Here is a 17818-nt window from a genome sequence, read left to right on the forward strand (position 1 = left end):
CCTCGAGTGATTGTTTTTACTCCCTCGACTCCCTCGAGTGATTGTTTTTACTCCCTCGACTCCCTCGAAGAAGTCAGACCCCGCCCAAACTGCCCCGATCGGCGACTCAAATCGTCGCCTCAATCTGAATAAAGGGCAGTCTCGTTTCCCCTATCTCACAAATTGTGTTGTCAGAAATTAAAGGCTCTGGTCATTGCAGTGCTTCTGCAAGAACGCAGCACGGTTTTCAGTGAACGAGAAGGATTTTCGCGCTAAATAAGATTTTTGAATTTTATTTCACTACCATTTACAAATGGAATTTATTTATATGCATTCATATCTTTTAATTATGGGGCTATGCTGAAGCAAACCAATATAATGACAAAAAAAAAAAAAAAAAAAAGTGATGGCAAAATTACAAAATAAGAAAAAATATGTAATAAAGTAGAAAAGAAATGAAAATAAACACGCATTTACAAGTTAATTCTTTGCTTATACTGATAATGAAGGCTTTTTGTACAGTAATTTGTGAACCAAATATTAATAAGTAAATATACAGAATTCCCCCATGTGGATGGTATTTTTGTATAAACATATTTGTTTTATAAAAGAAATGTATTTTATACTCTTGATAACTTTTCACATAAAACTGTATGATGGGAAACACCACATTGAATTTGGGACTAGTTAGCAATGCGCAGGGGCACAGCCACGAGGGTGGTCCACCGCGTCCGAACCTCCCAAAAATTTCGAAACTCAACTAACATTTATAGATTTTCTTAACGAACCATACTTGTTTAATAGAGAAATGATTGATTTTATTTTACTAAACATTTTATTTTACGTCTCATCGTGTATTCTTCTTATAAAAATAATCGTTCTATCACTTTTCTAAGAATATAGGTTTATTATTATTATTATTATTATTATTATTATTATTATTATTATTATTATTAAGTATTTTACCTTTCGGCAGGTCCTGGTACCAATGAGGATTTTTTTTTTTCAATTTTAGATTTGGGCCTGGAAAGGTTTCTTCCACTTTTCTCGATCTTCAGCTTTCTCTTTTAACTCCCAATATTTTCTTCTAGCTTTCAAATCATCGATCAGCTATGTTCTTCTTCTTCCTATTCCTCGCTTCCCTTCCACCTTTCCTTCTATGGTGGCGAGAAGACAATTTCTTCTCAAGATGTGTCCAATTCAATTGGCCTTTCTACGAAGGATGCTGGGTAGAAGTGTTCTCTTCTCTCCTATCCGTTTTAAAAAATCTTCGTTTGTTGCTCTCTCTGTCCATTTATTTTCTCCATCTTCCTCCAACACCACATTTCGAAGCTCTCCAAATAGTTCTTTTCTAACTTCCGTAATGGCCAAGTCTGAACTATACAGTCCAATGCTCCATATGTAGCACTTGACCAACTTCTTCTTAAGTCCAATATTGAGCCTGCTAGTTAAGTGATCTTTCCTCGTTGAATGCTTCTTTAGCTATGGCAATTCTTGACCTGACCTCTTTGGTGCAGTAAGCGTCTCTCGTCACAATACTTCCCAGATACTTTAAATTATCGGCCCCTTCAAGTTCTGTGTTCTACTCTGATCCGTAAGGGCGTGTTTCCACAAGATATTCTCATGACTTTCGATTTTTCTATGTTAAATTCCATTCCATACAATTATCCAGTTTCAAATATTTTGTCAATCATCTCCTGTATGTAGTCCTTTTTTCAGTTTTAGCTATTATAACTGTATCATCTGCATACCTGATCTTGTTAATTATCTGCCCTCCAATCTTGAAGTCTCCAATTCTCATTAATGCTTCCTTCATTAAACATTCCCTCTAAATGTTGAATAATTGGGGCGACAAACTACATCCTTGTCTGACTCCTCTTCCAATCTCCACGTGACAATAATTAATTATTTATCGTCTTTTCGGGTGTAGAATAAGACAGGTTCGTTATTACAAAGACGTATTGAACTCCCTCAAATACTTTGGACCCTCCCAAAAAACATTTCTGGGTGTAGAACTGGCAATGCTGTTTGTTTTGACGTTCTTTGTTTTTTGGTACATGCTGATCCTACATCTGGCGGGTTTCAAAGTTTGCATTCCAAAACGTATCACATTAAGCATTGTTTCCCCTTATATTGTGTTCACTGTGCATTGCTTACAATGCGGAGGATTTGGAATGTAGTTTTTTCTCTTACGCACGTGTGTGGGTTGCTGTATATGTGACATCGCGATTCATATACTTCTTTTGTATCAGTTGTTTTTTCTGAATCAGTTGTTTCGGTTTTTAGTTATTAGATTTACTCAGTGTTGGGTAAGTTACTTGTAAAAATGTAACGCTTTACAAGTTACTTTACTTTCCCTTAAAATGTAACGCGTTACTTGCCTCAAAAAAGTAACTGTTACTTTACTTGGAAAGTAACGCGTTACTAATGCGTTACTTTTAGGTCCGAAACCTTGAATATGTGAAAAAAATCTTATTGCTTCAGTTTTCCGTACTACTATTACTACCGCCATTATTATTATTATTATTATTATTATTATTATTATTATTAATGCACGTTCTGGATGATTTATATAAATGCAAGGACAAATTTTTACTTGACAGCTATATGAACATTTTAATGTAATGTAACATTGACTAAAATGCCATACTGCGTTACTCGTAGGGATGGGCACGAGTGAGTTCGAGCAAGTTTTCTTTCAAACTCGATTCGACTAGAAACAAACATCTTTGAGTTCGACCCAAGAACTCTGCTTGAAAAATTTCCTCCAACTCGACTCGAATTCGGGTCGAGTTTCGAGTCGAGTCGAGCCAAATCTGGTGTATAGTTTCGAGTACTCTCATCAAGTATCTTACAATATAATTATTATCAATGGTACTACTACTACTACAAATTATTATTATTATTATTATTATTATTATTATTATTATTATAACAACACTGTGTATAAACATGAAAGATAGGCGGTTTATATCTGAATACTAAAAAAGTAGTTGATTGCCAAAATCGGTAGTCGTGAAGTCTAGGGATCAAGGACATGTTCACGAGCTTCTGAATTTGAGTTGAGGGTCTAGGTTGAGTATTCGGGCTCTAGCCAAACATTGTTAAAAGTTATAGGGCACTGGCCGAGATGAGACGAGACGAGAACAGTGTCCCCTCTCGTGAGCAACACTCAAAGTATTCCATTGCTTTCGCTTTCCAGTGTAATCAGACCATGATTTCAAAACGAGTTAAAACGAGCGAGCCATTTATGAAACTCGACTCGAGTCGAAACTCGACGCCAAAAGCAGGAAATCGGCTCGGAACTCGACTCGAGAATATTACTTTTGACTCGACTCGACACTCGACTTGGATTCGAGTCGAGTTTTAGCTTGACCCGTGCCCATCCCTATGCGTTAGAAAAATGGTTGCTTATTATTATTTTGCTAAACTAATTATATAATAATAACAATGTTGCTATGTAAAATTAAAAATACAGAATATAGAGAAACATTACACTACAACTGACAAAATTAGACATGAACAAAACACAAAACTGTCAAAATGAACACATGAACTGGAGGTGAATCAAAACTTGCCAATAACTCTAAAATCGATACATGCTTTTTAAAGCTAGTTGTTCCAAACTATATAATCAACGGATTTTAGATACGCAAACTGATCTAAAAGAACTCTAATATTACATACCATCAACATTACATCAATAAAGTAGGCCTGCTCATCAGAACACAGTTTATTCATATTAACCCCTTACTGTATGTCGTTAATTATGACACCCTAGTTGTTGATAAATATTTCTCGCCGGGGCACCACTTTACTTTTAAATTCTGTTCACCATCATCTTCAGCTTTTAAGAAAAAGTATTCTTTCAAGTGTTCGAACGATAAAATGTTTTCGTTTTCCATCTTTATAAAAACAACACCAATCAAAGTAAAATAGACTACCAGTACCATTGCACTCGTAGTTCACTCACTGAATGTATTGATTTGGAGCTGTCAAAATCTAAGACAAAATCTTCCAGGTGCTTGCAATCAGTACACGTGATTTCCCTGAGGCTGTCCTCATCTTCCAAAAACAGCAAGTGGCACCGTATTTTGTTATATAAATAAACAAATCAAATTGTATCTATGAGTGCATTTGCAAGCCTACCAACATAAAGTTCGTAAGGCGAAACGGGAAAATACACATCAAGATTTCCCGTTCCACCTTACATTAAGATGAAAAGTGATAACGGATTTTACATGCAAATTTCATTGCTAGAGGTCATAAGGCGAAACGGGAAAAGGCGAGCAGTGCAGGAATCGTCGGTCACTGACATCGTTCATGCTCCATTGTTCCATTCTGAGAAATTCACTTACAGGAAAAAAAAAAAAAACATTTCTTTCCGAAAAAAATATACATATATTGTAGTTACTCATCCGAAATGTAACGCGAAAAAAGTAACGCAAACTAGGTACGTTACTTAAAAATTTGTAACGCGTTACCGTTACAGTTACTTTGGAAAAAATGTAACGCGTTACTAGGAAACGTTACTTAAAAGTAACGCGTTACTTGCGTTACGTTACTTCTCAAGACTGGATTTACTTGAGTTGTGTGCGCTGTAATTCTGTAAATAACCTACAAATTCTGAATTAATTTTATACCATGATTTCTGTAAATAACTTACGAAAAGAAAGCAATTTGCCCAATTCTTCTTTGAGGAATAACTTGCAAAACAAGCAAAGAGCAATTCAGAAGAGTGTTTGAAAAAAATCCGTTTAAATTCACAGGTCATCTTATGGCAGCAATGTTGTTTGCCTCAGATACCTTTCCACAATTTGTTTTAAATTTTCCTGGATAAATTGTGAATAAAGTATGTTCAATTTACATTTTTTTAAAAAAAACACTAATCTCTGCTACGAACTATCTTCAGTCAACGCTGCAGAGGAATTTGGATCAATGTCAGGGACTGGGTTTGCTAGAATGAATTGTTCCCTATAATCTAGAAAAATTATTTAGTGAATCTACAAAGCTTTTGAAATTAATACTAACTGTACCTATGACGTCAGTAAAAGAAAACAGGCGTTTTTAGACATCTAAAAGTACTGACGCTTTCAAGGAAGTGAATGTTCCAAGAAAGATTATCACCATTGGTTATGCTTTCCATCGAAAAATACCTTATAATGGGAATAACAATTCAACCAGCATGTATTAGACAAATTTACTCCAATCAAAGAGAGGAGAATGGGCTTACTATAGATATGCTGCATTGACTTGATCCCTAGTCTTCCGTTGCAAGCGCTGCTATCGGCTGAAGGAATTCCACTCGCTTTCTCTCGCTTAGCAACAGCTGAATCCTTATTGGCTCAACGCGTGAGTGTGTGAGGGTGTGAGCGTTAGTTCGCATTTTTGCCACGGTTCAAGACATTTTGGCAGCACAATAATTAAATAAGGTAACTAACCGGACAAAATGTTCTGCATTACTTTTTTTATTTTTATAAAACCGAATTTTATTTAATTTCACATGTCACATGCATTTGCATCCAAAGTTATGCTGATTAGTCAATGAGTCTAGTTTATTATATCTCCTGTCTCCGATCGTTTGTACTGCAACACTCGAAATCAAATGCCGCCACTGTTCTAAATTAAAGCTTTACAAACATTTTCCGAATATACCAGAGTTTCCTCTCATTGTGTTTGAAAGACTCGTATTTTATCAGCAACACCTGACTTATGAAACTATTACTTTATATCCACCCTTAAGAAAGTCCTGAATTTACAATTCATATCAAATTATACATGAAATTGTCCTTTACAATGTACAAATAAGATATTTGAGATAAGTTGCTTTCGTAGGTACTAAAATCTATATTAACAACTAAGTATCTAAACAGTTATTTACTTATTTCTATTGAAGATCTCTCTTCTTCAAAATGAAACTACATCAACAAATTGTTACTTTTGTAGGCTACGCCGTAGCCTCATGGCTACAGCGCTCACCCTTGGTGTGTCTGGTTCCGGGTTCAAACCGTGCTGGGAGTCCAATGTCTCGGATTGAAACCGATAGTGATTTGGATGTTACTTTAACCTATAGGTCCCGTCTTTATATAGCCTCCCTGCTGAAGAGGGACGCTAAACTCCCCAACAAACAGTGATTACTTTTGAATTCCTGTAATGTGAAGTTTAGACGCTGCTGACTTATTTAAATATTTTTAATCTGTAGTTTATTAGTTCGATGCATTTATAGGGTTGAAAGAACTGTATATTGTCCTTAAGTACCCCGTCCCATGCATTCCTGCAGAGAAAAGGCAGGACACACGCGTGATTTTGAATAAGTTGAGAGACATTGTTCCGCAATTTCCATTTACACAACTAACAAGGAAAGAATCCCATCCATGAGAACTGGATTTAGCCCAAACTTTGCGATATAGGTATATATAAACATCACTGAGAATGGTGATGTTAATCTTTCGATTTGTCTTTGCTTTGTTGTGAACTTAGGGTTCTTGGAATTTCAATTTTCACAGAAATTTACTATATAAGAAAAAATATTTTAAATTTACTATCTTGATTGTTTTCCTATATAGTAAAATAAGAAAAGTTCAATTCCTGTGAAAATTTAACTTCCACGACCCCAAGTCCGTAAAGAAGCAAAAGAAAATCGAACGACTATCACCACCACTCTCAGTGAAGACGAAATACCTATATCACAAAGTTTGATCTCAATCCAGGTCCCACGGTTGGGATTCTCTCCTTGTAAGTCAGGGTTCAAAATCGTCTTAACCTAGGCAGGGGAAGTGGGGGAAGTTGATTTCAAAATTGGCAGTAATGGTAAGTATGCAAAATTTTACCTTTTCGGAGACTTTGGTGGAGAAAATTCCCCCTAACCTTCCTGTTATTTTGCATCCTGTTTTAAGTTAAAGGTCAATTTCAAATTTATAAAGCATTATACAAATTATCATCCAATAAGGTTCATTTTTTAATTGAAAATTCTATTTTTCTTACAAGCGCAACTACTACCCCCGTTTAATCCGTTGCATTTTTTTGTTTACATACCAGAAGATTGCAGGGTATTCGTTTACAAGATAGTAACTTTTGATGATTACACTTACGCCTGATGATCTGCATAAACATTTGATTCTGTTTCACTTTTCCCCTACTAAAGATTGGCAACAATTATTAAATCATTTTAGTATAAGTATCTAATAATTCATCCCCAGTGAAGATTAAGTGAATCGAACTTATCTTTAAAGATAGATTAAAAATAATACTTACCTATTCCAAGTTGTTTAACAAATAGTCAAGTCGCTACTACACTACACTTCTTCTCATTCTTCAAGGCAACTTCGGTGCATCTTCGGAAACCAGCGTCGATCAATTTCAATTACAACCATGTATAACTCACAACACAACAAGAGTAAATACAATTCAGAAAAGAGAACTTTTCTTACTCTGTTATCACGTGACATAAGACTTGGTCAAAATTCCACAATAAGTACCCCTTCTAGAGACACCCTGTTTCTCCTCTTTTCACCCCTCCCTCTCTATGTCCAACATACACAAAACAAACCCATACATCTGTGTGATTATTGTAGAGTGACAAGACCCTTTTAGCAGTGTGGTAATTGAAGAGGGGAAAGGCGGGAAATTTCCAGGCACCTCTGAACACGTCCCTGGAACCTCTTTCCCTTTGTGCTTTCTAGGGGGGAGGGGGACTTGGAAATGGTATGAAACCTTCATGTGTAATTACAAAAATTAAATTTAAAAGCAAATAAGAAATCAAATCACCAGTTTTTCAACTTACTACTAAGGAATGTGTACGAGTATCAAAATGGATTTTATTCCAAAAAGACAGAGTATAAAGTTTTAGTACAGTTAGTTATCCGAAACGCTGAAAAGTAACATTTGAACAGTGAACAGGTTGGGATGTGTTGCAGTAGCTCGAACTGTTCCATCAGTGCACATTTCATGAGCCCAAAAATGGCATGATGTACATTTAACCCACTTTTCACGAGGTTTGCTGTTAGAATATGTATCTCAACAAAAAATACAAAAGTATTCATCTTCTGCACGGAACTGGGGTGATATTTTTTCTCTTTCTTTGATTTCTTGTTTGGATGGAGTTTCTTTGATTTAGTAAACAGTTTCTTTTTCGGCAGTACTACTAAGCTTGTGCTTCTTCATGTTTGTAATTTCTGAAATGACTAAATTATTTCAATCATAAGAACTCAAATCATTTAAAAAAAAATAAATTCATCGCTTACATAAGCCTTGATAATATGAAAATATAAGCGAGATTGGTTGAAACACTAGAAAATTTGTGTTTTAACCACTACCCGGCTGTCCGTCATGATAAGAATGAAAACAGTGACACACACAATTCGTTAAATCAAAATGTAAGCGATGCAAATTGTGCACGATACTTCAAGTCACTTCCTAAATACTACTTATATTTCCATAACATTGTTGTTCTGAAATAATAAAAGAAAAAATTTCTTAAAAGTTACTCAACACCTTCGAAAACATTTTTCAAGATAAACTGTGAACGATCACTGCAACCTTCATGAAACTCGTACACAATGAACACAGTTGACTAATGCTAGGAAAACAGAGTTGCTAGGCCCCTTTCTTCGTAATTTTTCGCTACTGTTTCAACTAAGACGCTGTTTCAACCAGCCCCGGTCTCCCCTATATTAGAAATACTGGTTTTTGAAGTCTTTTGTGAGGAAAATACTGTGAACTGAGAAATCATAACCTTTTCCATATTGTATAGGAGTATTTTCCTGTGAGTAAAGGTTCCTTTTGGAATGCGTTGAGAAATTAACACTTAGTCTCCAAGACAGCGGCGTACTTTGTGGACTACCGGGCCTATCGGCGGTAGCCCTAGAATATTACAAAATAAAGTTATTATAATAATTTTATACTTTAGTATCTTCTTTCATTGACACAAGTTACTGAGAATTGTATTATTTAGAAAGGTCCACTAACTTCTTTGCATGCAGCCTGTCTCGCGAACTTAAGAGTCTTCAATATGACACCTCAGCAGAAACCACTCTCTAGCTACTACAGCAAGAATCGTATCAGAGCATTCTCCTTCGCTCCACCTCCGCCCACAGCGTACAAACGGGCTGCCAGGTAACAGCAGTTGCCTCTAGAGAAATCAGTTTCTTGGGCGTGAGCGAAGAGAAAAGGGAAGTTATATGAGTAATGACAGTGCATTTTGGGAGGTCTCTGTGAATTGTTTTGGGCATCATGAGCCTCGTTCCATAACGATTTGCGTTAACGCAACGAAAATTTGTGTTTTACAGCAGTTTACGAAGCTCTTACAGACTGGGGCTCCTTCTTTGCTAATCACCTATTTCAGCGTTCATTATTACTCGGCATCTTCCATTTACTCTGGTGAGTAGAGTTACCACCTATACAATGCGAAATGTAGCGATACTTCATGCTACAAATAATGGTAGAAATGTACGATCGGTTCTCTGTAAAACTAATAAGGTAATATAAGTCTTGCCAGTGAACAAAATATTTATCTACTTGATAAAACGGTGGTGCAAGTTTTTTTTTCTTATTTTGAAGACCGTATAATAACGTGGAAACTAAACTATACTACTACTACTACTACTACTACTACTAATAATAATAATAATAATAATAATAATAATAATAATAATAATGTACGGATGTTACAAAGATTAGTGGTAGGCCACGCCATCAAAGCAGTATACGCCACTGCTGCAAATGTATTCTTAGTACAAGTATATTTTAGGCACACTAACCTCCCCCCCCCCTCGAAGTGCTTGAATTACCACACTGCCTTTTAGAGCGAAGAAGTTGTGACCCTCTGGTGAGGAATGTTGTCTTTTCAATCTTTCGTATATTGACCAAAAACCAATGACTCACAGCGAAAAGGATGTTTTCAGTTGCAATTCTAAAAAGGACAGGAAGAAGTGAGCTCTTCGTCCGCAGATTAAGATAAAAGTATGCTGTTTCTGAACACAACGCATCTTTGCTGACCAGGGTTGGCTGGTTTAAACCAAGGTGGTTTAAACCAAGGTTTAAACCAGCTGTTTTTTTTTTAAAAAAAAAACCAACTGGTTTAAACCAAAAAACAAAAAAAAATGTTCGTAAAAGTGTAATTGTTTGTAAAATCTTGATGAACACACATTTGTGGGTTATCACGTTTCACTCCCATATATTATTCGTATTATATTCAGACCTAAATTCCCCATTCATTACTCAAAAAGATTATACTACAAAAGCAACTTTATTATTTTTTTTTTTTACAAGTTTATAAATGTTTATTTTGTAATTTTTTTGTAGTTGTTATTATTGTTATGTAATTGCAATCGAAGAAAAATTCTAAATATTGTTTCGTTTCAATGTTTACTATTGATAAAATACATCGAAAATGCCGTACTTTGTGTGTGTGTGTGGGGGGGGGGGGGTCATACAGACCTCACGAGAGGCATTTAGTGAAATAAGTATCTTTGGTATCTATTTATGTATAAATTAGTTTGAGCCAAAGTGGACTCAAATAATTCGTATCTTTATTCACTTTTCTTATTGATATGCAGATTAAGTCGGTGTATTTCTTTAATTTGGACCAATAAAAGTCGTTGTTAACTAACTTGAACTAAATTAGTTCTTCTGTACTCCGTAGTACTTTGAAATTGTTCATATGTAATTCTCTGTAATGGTTTCACTTGTGCAACTGTTTATCTTTTTGTCCTTCTGAAATTATCTTGACAGTTATATTAAGAAGCATGTAAAGATCAGTACAACGTATTTTTTTTTTTTTTTATCAGGATTCTTTCGTGAGTGAGTCGGCAGACGTATCGCATTTGTGGCCAATTAGTCCTGGTTCTGAGTTCAAACGGAGGACAATTTCTCTCGGATGTAACTCGAGAAGCGGTTTTTATTCCGCTTTAAGGTTATGTGACCCCTTCCAGCATAACCCGATTGTTGCATAATAACATCAAGGCGAAACAAACTTATTTCTGTCGATATATGATATGAATATATAGAGCAAATCATTTAAACCATAAAAACCTGGTTTAAACAAAAAAAAAAATTTTTTTTTGTTTTTTTAATAAAAACCATGGTTTTTGCCAACCCTGTTGCTGACAGAATAACCATAAATTATTTTTCTCCTGCAGCGAGGGTGATTTGCATATGAATTAAAAAAAACTGTGTCTCACGCTCAAAGAAATGTTAGCAATTCACAGACGGACACAGATGCATAAATAGGTCAATACTTTAAATGAGGATAATAAAAGTAAACTTTAATTTAGCACTCCAAAGTACATTTAGAAATACAATTTCTTGCAACATTTTAATCAGTGTTCGAATTAAACTTCCGAACGAGAGGGGGATGCTTATGTGTTGTCGCCATAAATGTAGAAGTCGAAATTTTATCCCAGACAGGATGTTATGTTACTTCTGTGACACGAGTCGGACATAAATTTTTACGAAAGGGGAATTTCCCCGGCATCTCACGTTAATTTGAACTATGATTTTAGTTAGGAGGGGCCGTAGAAAATTTAGGGCGGGCTGAGCCCGTCCTAGCCCCCCCTGAATACCGGCCTGGGGCCCCCTGTTTTAACGCAGAGATCTGAAAAATACTAAGTAGCAAGTTTTCACACTAAAGGTGCGCGCAAAATTTCAATCTTCTAGGTGCAAAAATAAGCCCGTCAAAAATAATAAAAATAGGCATAACAAAAAATATTTTTTAACCCTTTTAGGATTTCCAGTTTTTGAGATAAATTTTAGACTCACAAGGGACATGTTTCGGTTCGAACGCGAGGATCGACATAAAACTTGGTAGACACGAGTAAGTACTGACCACTGTATGGTAAGTCATTTCCGTGTAAAACTCGTTTTCCGCCGACAGCGCCACCTACCCTTCGAAACACTAGCAGTTAAATTCCTCGTTATAGGTGCTGAGTGAAGATCAGTCAGGTGGGTCAGTGTATGGTAGTAAGGTCGAATTAGTGTTAGGTGTGTAGTCAAGTGTGGAAAAATGGAGCGGGCTGCTGGTATTAACCCCCTTCATGTAGTTGAACTGTTAAAAAACAAACTAAGACGCAGATTTAAGAATCAAATATCAGTTGGAGCAGATGAGTCATTTGCGACATTTCGATGCAATTCAATTATCAATGAGTACGAAAATGAATTAGAAATGATACACACATCGACACTCGCCAGAGATGATAAAAACAAATGGCACGGCACAGCAAGATATCTATGATAGCAGTTCAGAGCGGGAAGAAGACAGCAGTCCAGAGAGGGAACAAGGCATTAGTCAAAGCGAATACGACGTATCTTCAGCATGAAAACTGAAAAGAACAGACAGACATTTTATAGCACTTTACGGACGAGGAAGTCCAGAGTATATACAAAGATTATAACGAAGGAGAATACAACTCGTACAGGAAGCTTCTGGCACGACACAAGAAAATTATTTCTTTAAGTAACTGCAAACCTATTTTGGATTATGCGCACGCGCTGTCTACGAACTCAGCTTCATTTAAAGGGAATGGGGACATTTAACTCCAAACAATGGAGTGTGAAATCATCAGATTATTTGACGAGGCGCGAGAGCATGGAACATCAGTGCATTACTGGTATTTACAGTGCTGGGCATTCCAAACGGCAAAAGAAGTTGGCTTATCGGATTTCAAAACGTAGCCGACTTTCATTGAAAATCTTTAGAAACAAGCAGATATTATTTCACGAACGAGTACGACCTTCATCAAATAGTCTGATGATTTCACATTTCACTGTTTGGAGTTTCATTTCCCGGTTCCCGCTCTGGACTGCTATCTTCTTCGCGCTCTGAACTGCTATCATAGATATCTTGCTGTGCCGTGCCATTTGTTTTTATCATCTCTGGCGAGTGTCGATGTGTGTATCATTTCTAATTCATTTTCGTACTCATTGATAATTGAATTGCATCGAAATGTCGCAAATGACTCATCTGCTCCAACTGATATTTGATTCTTAAATCTGCGCCTTAGTTTGTCTTTTAACAGTTCAACTACATGAAGGGGTTAATGCCAGCAGCCCACCCCATTTTTCCACACTGACTACACACCTAACACTAATTCGAGCTTACTACCATACACTATCCACCTGACTGATCTTCACTTAGCACCTATAACGAGGAATTTAACTGCTAGTGTTTCGAAGGATAGGTGGCGCTGTCGGCGGAAAACGAGTTTTACACGGGAATGACTTACCATACAGTGGTCAGTACTTACTATCCATTTCATAAAGATAGGCTCCTGACTTCGCGGTGCTGCCGTGACGTCCAGTCAAAACTTATATTGTATTGTCGTACCCTCGTACCTCGTTGGAATTGCTGGAATGTTGTCTTTTCAATACTTAGGACATAAAAATTTTCTTTGTACTATGTAGTGAGAAAAAAAAAATAATGAAAAAGTGCGTATTTTTTCGTACTTTTTTGGTAGATTAATTTTTATAGGACTATATCTCAGAAAAGAGATCACGTGAAATAATTTCCTGTGTACAATATGTAGATGCATCCATTAACTGTAAGTTGTGAAAAGTTCAATTTTCATCACTTGATACTTTTTGTGTAATTAAAACAAATGTACGACGCTCTGATCTCCTTTACCATGGTAGGTAGAGAAACGTACAAAACACTGTTCAAAAATTTGGAAGTCTAGTGTTCTAAATATTTGGAACTATTAACAAAAAATGGTTTAGTTGGTAGAGTATTTATTTTTAAAAATATGTTTACTTCAACATATTCTCTGCGTTAAGCGATGAGCCATGTTGCAGCCCATTTTTTAAATTCCCCGCGCTTATATGAAGAAACAGCATACAGTAACTGGAAGTGCGGCAACGCTGTCGTGCAGTGTTGTCGCGTTCAGGAAGCTTGTAGCGCGATGCCTACTTCATAAGAATGTAATAGGAAAAAGTATTTATTATAACATTTCACAAAATAATAATAATAATAATAATAATAATAATAATAATAATAATAATAATAATAATAATGCATGTACACTCATGTCCAAAATTATTGTTGCATGTCTATAAATATGTTATTGTAGGAATATAATTTGATAACGAATTCGCCTGGTATTTCTTATAATGTTAATATGTGTATAATCGGCAAAGACATGTATGTGGAAAATTTCATGTCAAAAGAGCAGTAAATAAGAACAATAAAACGAAAATAAAATTTTCTTATTCATTTAGCAACATTTTGTTTTACTCATGCTAATTTTCGTATTTATAATTCTTTTCCTATGAAATTTACCACAAATATACATTTCCCGACTACTTTTAGTATCAGTATTAAAAGTACCCTGCAAAATCATTATCAAATTATATTCTTACAAGAAGACAGTTATGAATATGCCACAATAATTTTGGACATTAGTGTACATATCTCAAAGTAATCGAAATAAAACGTTGAAGTAAAACTTCCAAAAACTCATCTCTTAATCTATTTAGGTCCTACTTCATTCACTTTCGTCATGGCTTTGTTGACTCATCGCTGCTCCTGCTATCTTCCTGAATACTTATTAACAATGGCTCCATTTCTATCTCAAGATCTATCAGTATACACACTTTCCAGCTTACGAACATGTTAAAGGTTAAAAAGAAATGTACTGTAGCCTTGGCAATCACGTGTTCACCCAAGTTCTGCTACCAATTCCCCTGCCGAATGTACAGTAACACAGAATGGGTCCTTTGTTTTCTTTCAACGAAAGAAAACAATGCAATGAGTAGGTGACGAGGGCTGTATTTGCGTCTAATAACGTCGCACTGATTACACTAGTTAACAAATTTAAACTTTTTGTTTGTTACATGAGAAAAATCACCTGATCTTAAAGGAACTTTTTGCGCTGAATTCGAATATGCACTCGGTTTCTCTCCATCACGTACAGTTTTCCCGTAACAGGGATTTTCGGGAAAATCCCTCAAAAATTTCCCTTTTTCAGATATTTTATTCCCCTAGCTCCTGTCCCCTTACATATAGTAACATAGAAATTATACCTAAGTATACCTTGATTTATACTTAATAAACCTTAAAAGTTTCGTAAAAATCGCTTTGTCCTTTCTAGAGAAATAAATATATTTGTATGTATACTGTGTGCACTGTTTATTGCACCTGATAGTAATGCTTTCAGATCTCCTGAGTTGGGGTAAAAAAGATTTGCATTATTACTACAAACACAGACATAAAAATGAATATTTACAATAGTCAACAACACACTTGTATTGCTCTCTGTAAATTAGAAACGTGTATAAAAATAGAATGTACTTCCAACGTATATTTTTTTTAAACGTACAGTATATGTATATCTTAATACATATATATACAATTCTCCAAGTTTTTTTCGTTTTGTTCATGAAATGGTTATCAATATTTGTTATCAAATGTAACAGAATGCAAAAGAAAGAAAGAATGGAATATAATTGACAACAATGAACTAATGCAGTCTGAATTTTCCACTACGGTATCGTTTCCCCCCTCCCCCCGCGCATTTCTTTCTTTCTTGTGTTCTTGACACCTGGTGAGGGAGTTTTGTACATTTTTATATTGACGTGTGGTTTAACACTACTTCACTTTCAAAGTTGTCTTTCATGTTTGATCTTAACGGCATTATACCCAACTAAGACCAGAAGTTTAGTTTGTGATCAGTACAATGGCGTCAAGAGGACGGCGTTCGTGTGTTAACTCAACAAATAGTTTTTGTTATGTGTGTGGCCAGTTTGTAGTTAAAGGACAGTGTAGATCCATTACGCCATCGGTGAAACTAGCATATTATATATATTTCGGATGTCGTGTGGGAGATCAGGACAAAACTTGGGCACCCAACATAATTTGTGCGTCGTGCTACGTCACTTTACTTGCATGGGCCAAAGGGAAACGGAGGTTCATGAAATTTGCTGTACCAATGGTGTGGAGAGAACCCGCCAACCATCTGGATGATTGTTATTTTTGTCTCACAGTAGTTAAGGGACATTCTAAAAAAAAGCAAATACACAATAAGTTATCCCAACGTTAAATCCGCAATTAGACCTATTCCGCACGGGGATGAACTTCCACTTCCCGAGCCCCCTACCAACTGGGAAGAGATATGGCCAAAAGACTCTGATGATGATCATGACCTTGATGAACCATCGACATCAACATGTACATCCAAGGATCCAACGTTCATCCCTGACTGTGTTCGCGAGCCACATTTCATCCGGCAATGTGAACTTAAAGACCTAGTCCGTGATTTGCACCTGACAAAACAAGAGGCGGAACTTCTGGGATCAAGGCTCCAGCAGTGGAACTTATTGGATGCAGAAACGAACATATCAGTGTACAGGAAAAGGCATGTTCAATTTTCAAGCTATTCCTCAATGCAAGATAATGTGTGCGTATGTACGGATATAAATGGGTTGATGGCGGAGCTAGGAATTCCTTACGTTCCAGAAGAATGGAGGTTATTTATCGACGCGTCCAAGGTCAGCCTTAAAGCTGTCCTTTTACATAATGGAAATAAAAAAAACCTTCTATACCACTTGCGCACTCAGTGAAGATTAAGGAATCCTATGACACCATGTCAACTTTGCTAAATCTTATAAATTACAAGGACCATTGTTGGCAAATATGTTGTGATCTCAAGGTAGTTGGTATTTTATTAGGACTGCAGTGCGGTTACACGAAGTACCAATGTTTTTTACGTTTATGGGATAGCCGAGCTTGTGAGCGGAGGTTTGTGAGTTTGCATAATCTGAATAAATTACCAAAATCATTAATATGCAAAAATGCTAATGTGGGAGGAATCTTAATATTGAAACTGATATTTACTTTAGAATTACTGTAACCTCCTGCCACAAAGTTAATTTAGTGAATTTAGTCAGTCGGTAGAGTCTTAGAATGAATAAAAGTTAAAATTTTGAAAAGAAAAATTAAATAAGATTCCTGCTAAGCATGACACTCTAATTTACAGGTTCATATGGTTTTAACACCCATCCTGTATGCGAAAGATACCCACAATATGATCATCGCAATTACGATCCATTGGTAGACCCAGCTTCCGGCCTGAAAAGCAAACAAGAAAGACAAAAGGGTAACACATTACCTTGCGGCCAACTGCAACAATAAAGGAAGCCAACATTCCAGTAGTAATCCTGCTTTAATCCACCACTTCCGTAATTCCAGAGCACACAGAAATTATATTTACAACAGCACTCGCGCGCGCGGTCTTACTAAGAGACCTGAGCAAAAGAAAAAAAAATATTTCTCTTAATATTTCTTTCTCACACTTTGAGCTCGCAATTTAGTACTGTTTGTGCACTTTTGTTTTTATCACGCTGCACTCTTCTTTCTTGAAGTGTCTCTAGTTTCTCGATAGACTACGCTTCCGGGTCGAGTTTCTTCCAAAGATGTGGGCCATCCTCTTCTTAGGTTCTGCTAACCGTCAGGTTTCCTCTTCCATGGAATTTCAGTAAATACCAGAGCTAGTTCAACTGGGTAATCCTTGGTGTGATACAACGATCAAAGACATTTGTTATTTGACGAAAGTTCTCATGCCGTTCTCCTACACAAAATCCGTCTACTAAATACAAGCGAAAATAACTCAGTTCTTGTATTGAATGGGTTTTAATTAAACTATGCTATACGATAGCATTGGTGATTTCCTACAGAACACTGCAATGCTTTTTCTTCACTAGGAATGTTATTCGCATTTAATTTCACTGTGAGTAGTGTGAACAAGTGATTTAGCGTGTGACGTAAACATGGCACAAAATTTATACTGGTGCGAAGCACTTTACGAAATATGATGTAAAGCTTTGTCTCTTCCACTAGTAATTGGTGATATAT

General features: G+C 36.1%; 1 protein-coding gene across 7 annotated transcripts in view; it reads right to left on the reverse strand.

Moving 5' to 3' along the window:
• Positions 1–17818, reverse strand: part of LOC145686586 (uncharacterized) — a 678364-nt gene that overhangs the window by 644511 nt on the left and 16035 nt on the right. The window lies entirely within an intron of this gene.

This window comes from Thermobia domestica, chromosome 5 (genome assembly GCF_964235325.1).
Source record: "Thermobia domestica chromosome 5, izTheDome1.hap1.1, whole genome shotgun sequence".
Taxonomy (NCBI): domain Eukaryota; kingdom Metazoa; phylum Arthropoda; class Insecta; order Zygentoma; family Lepismatidae; genus Thermobia; species Thermobia domestica.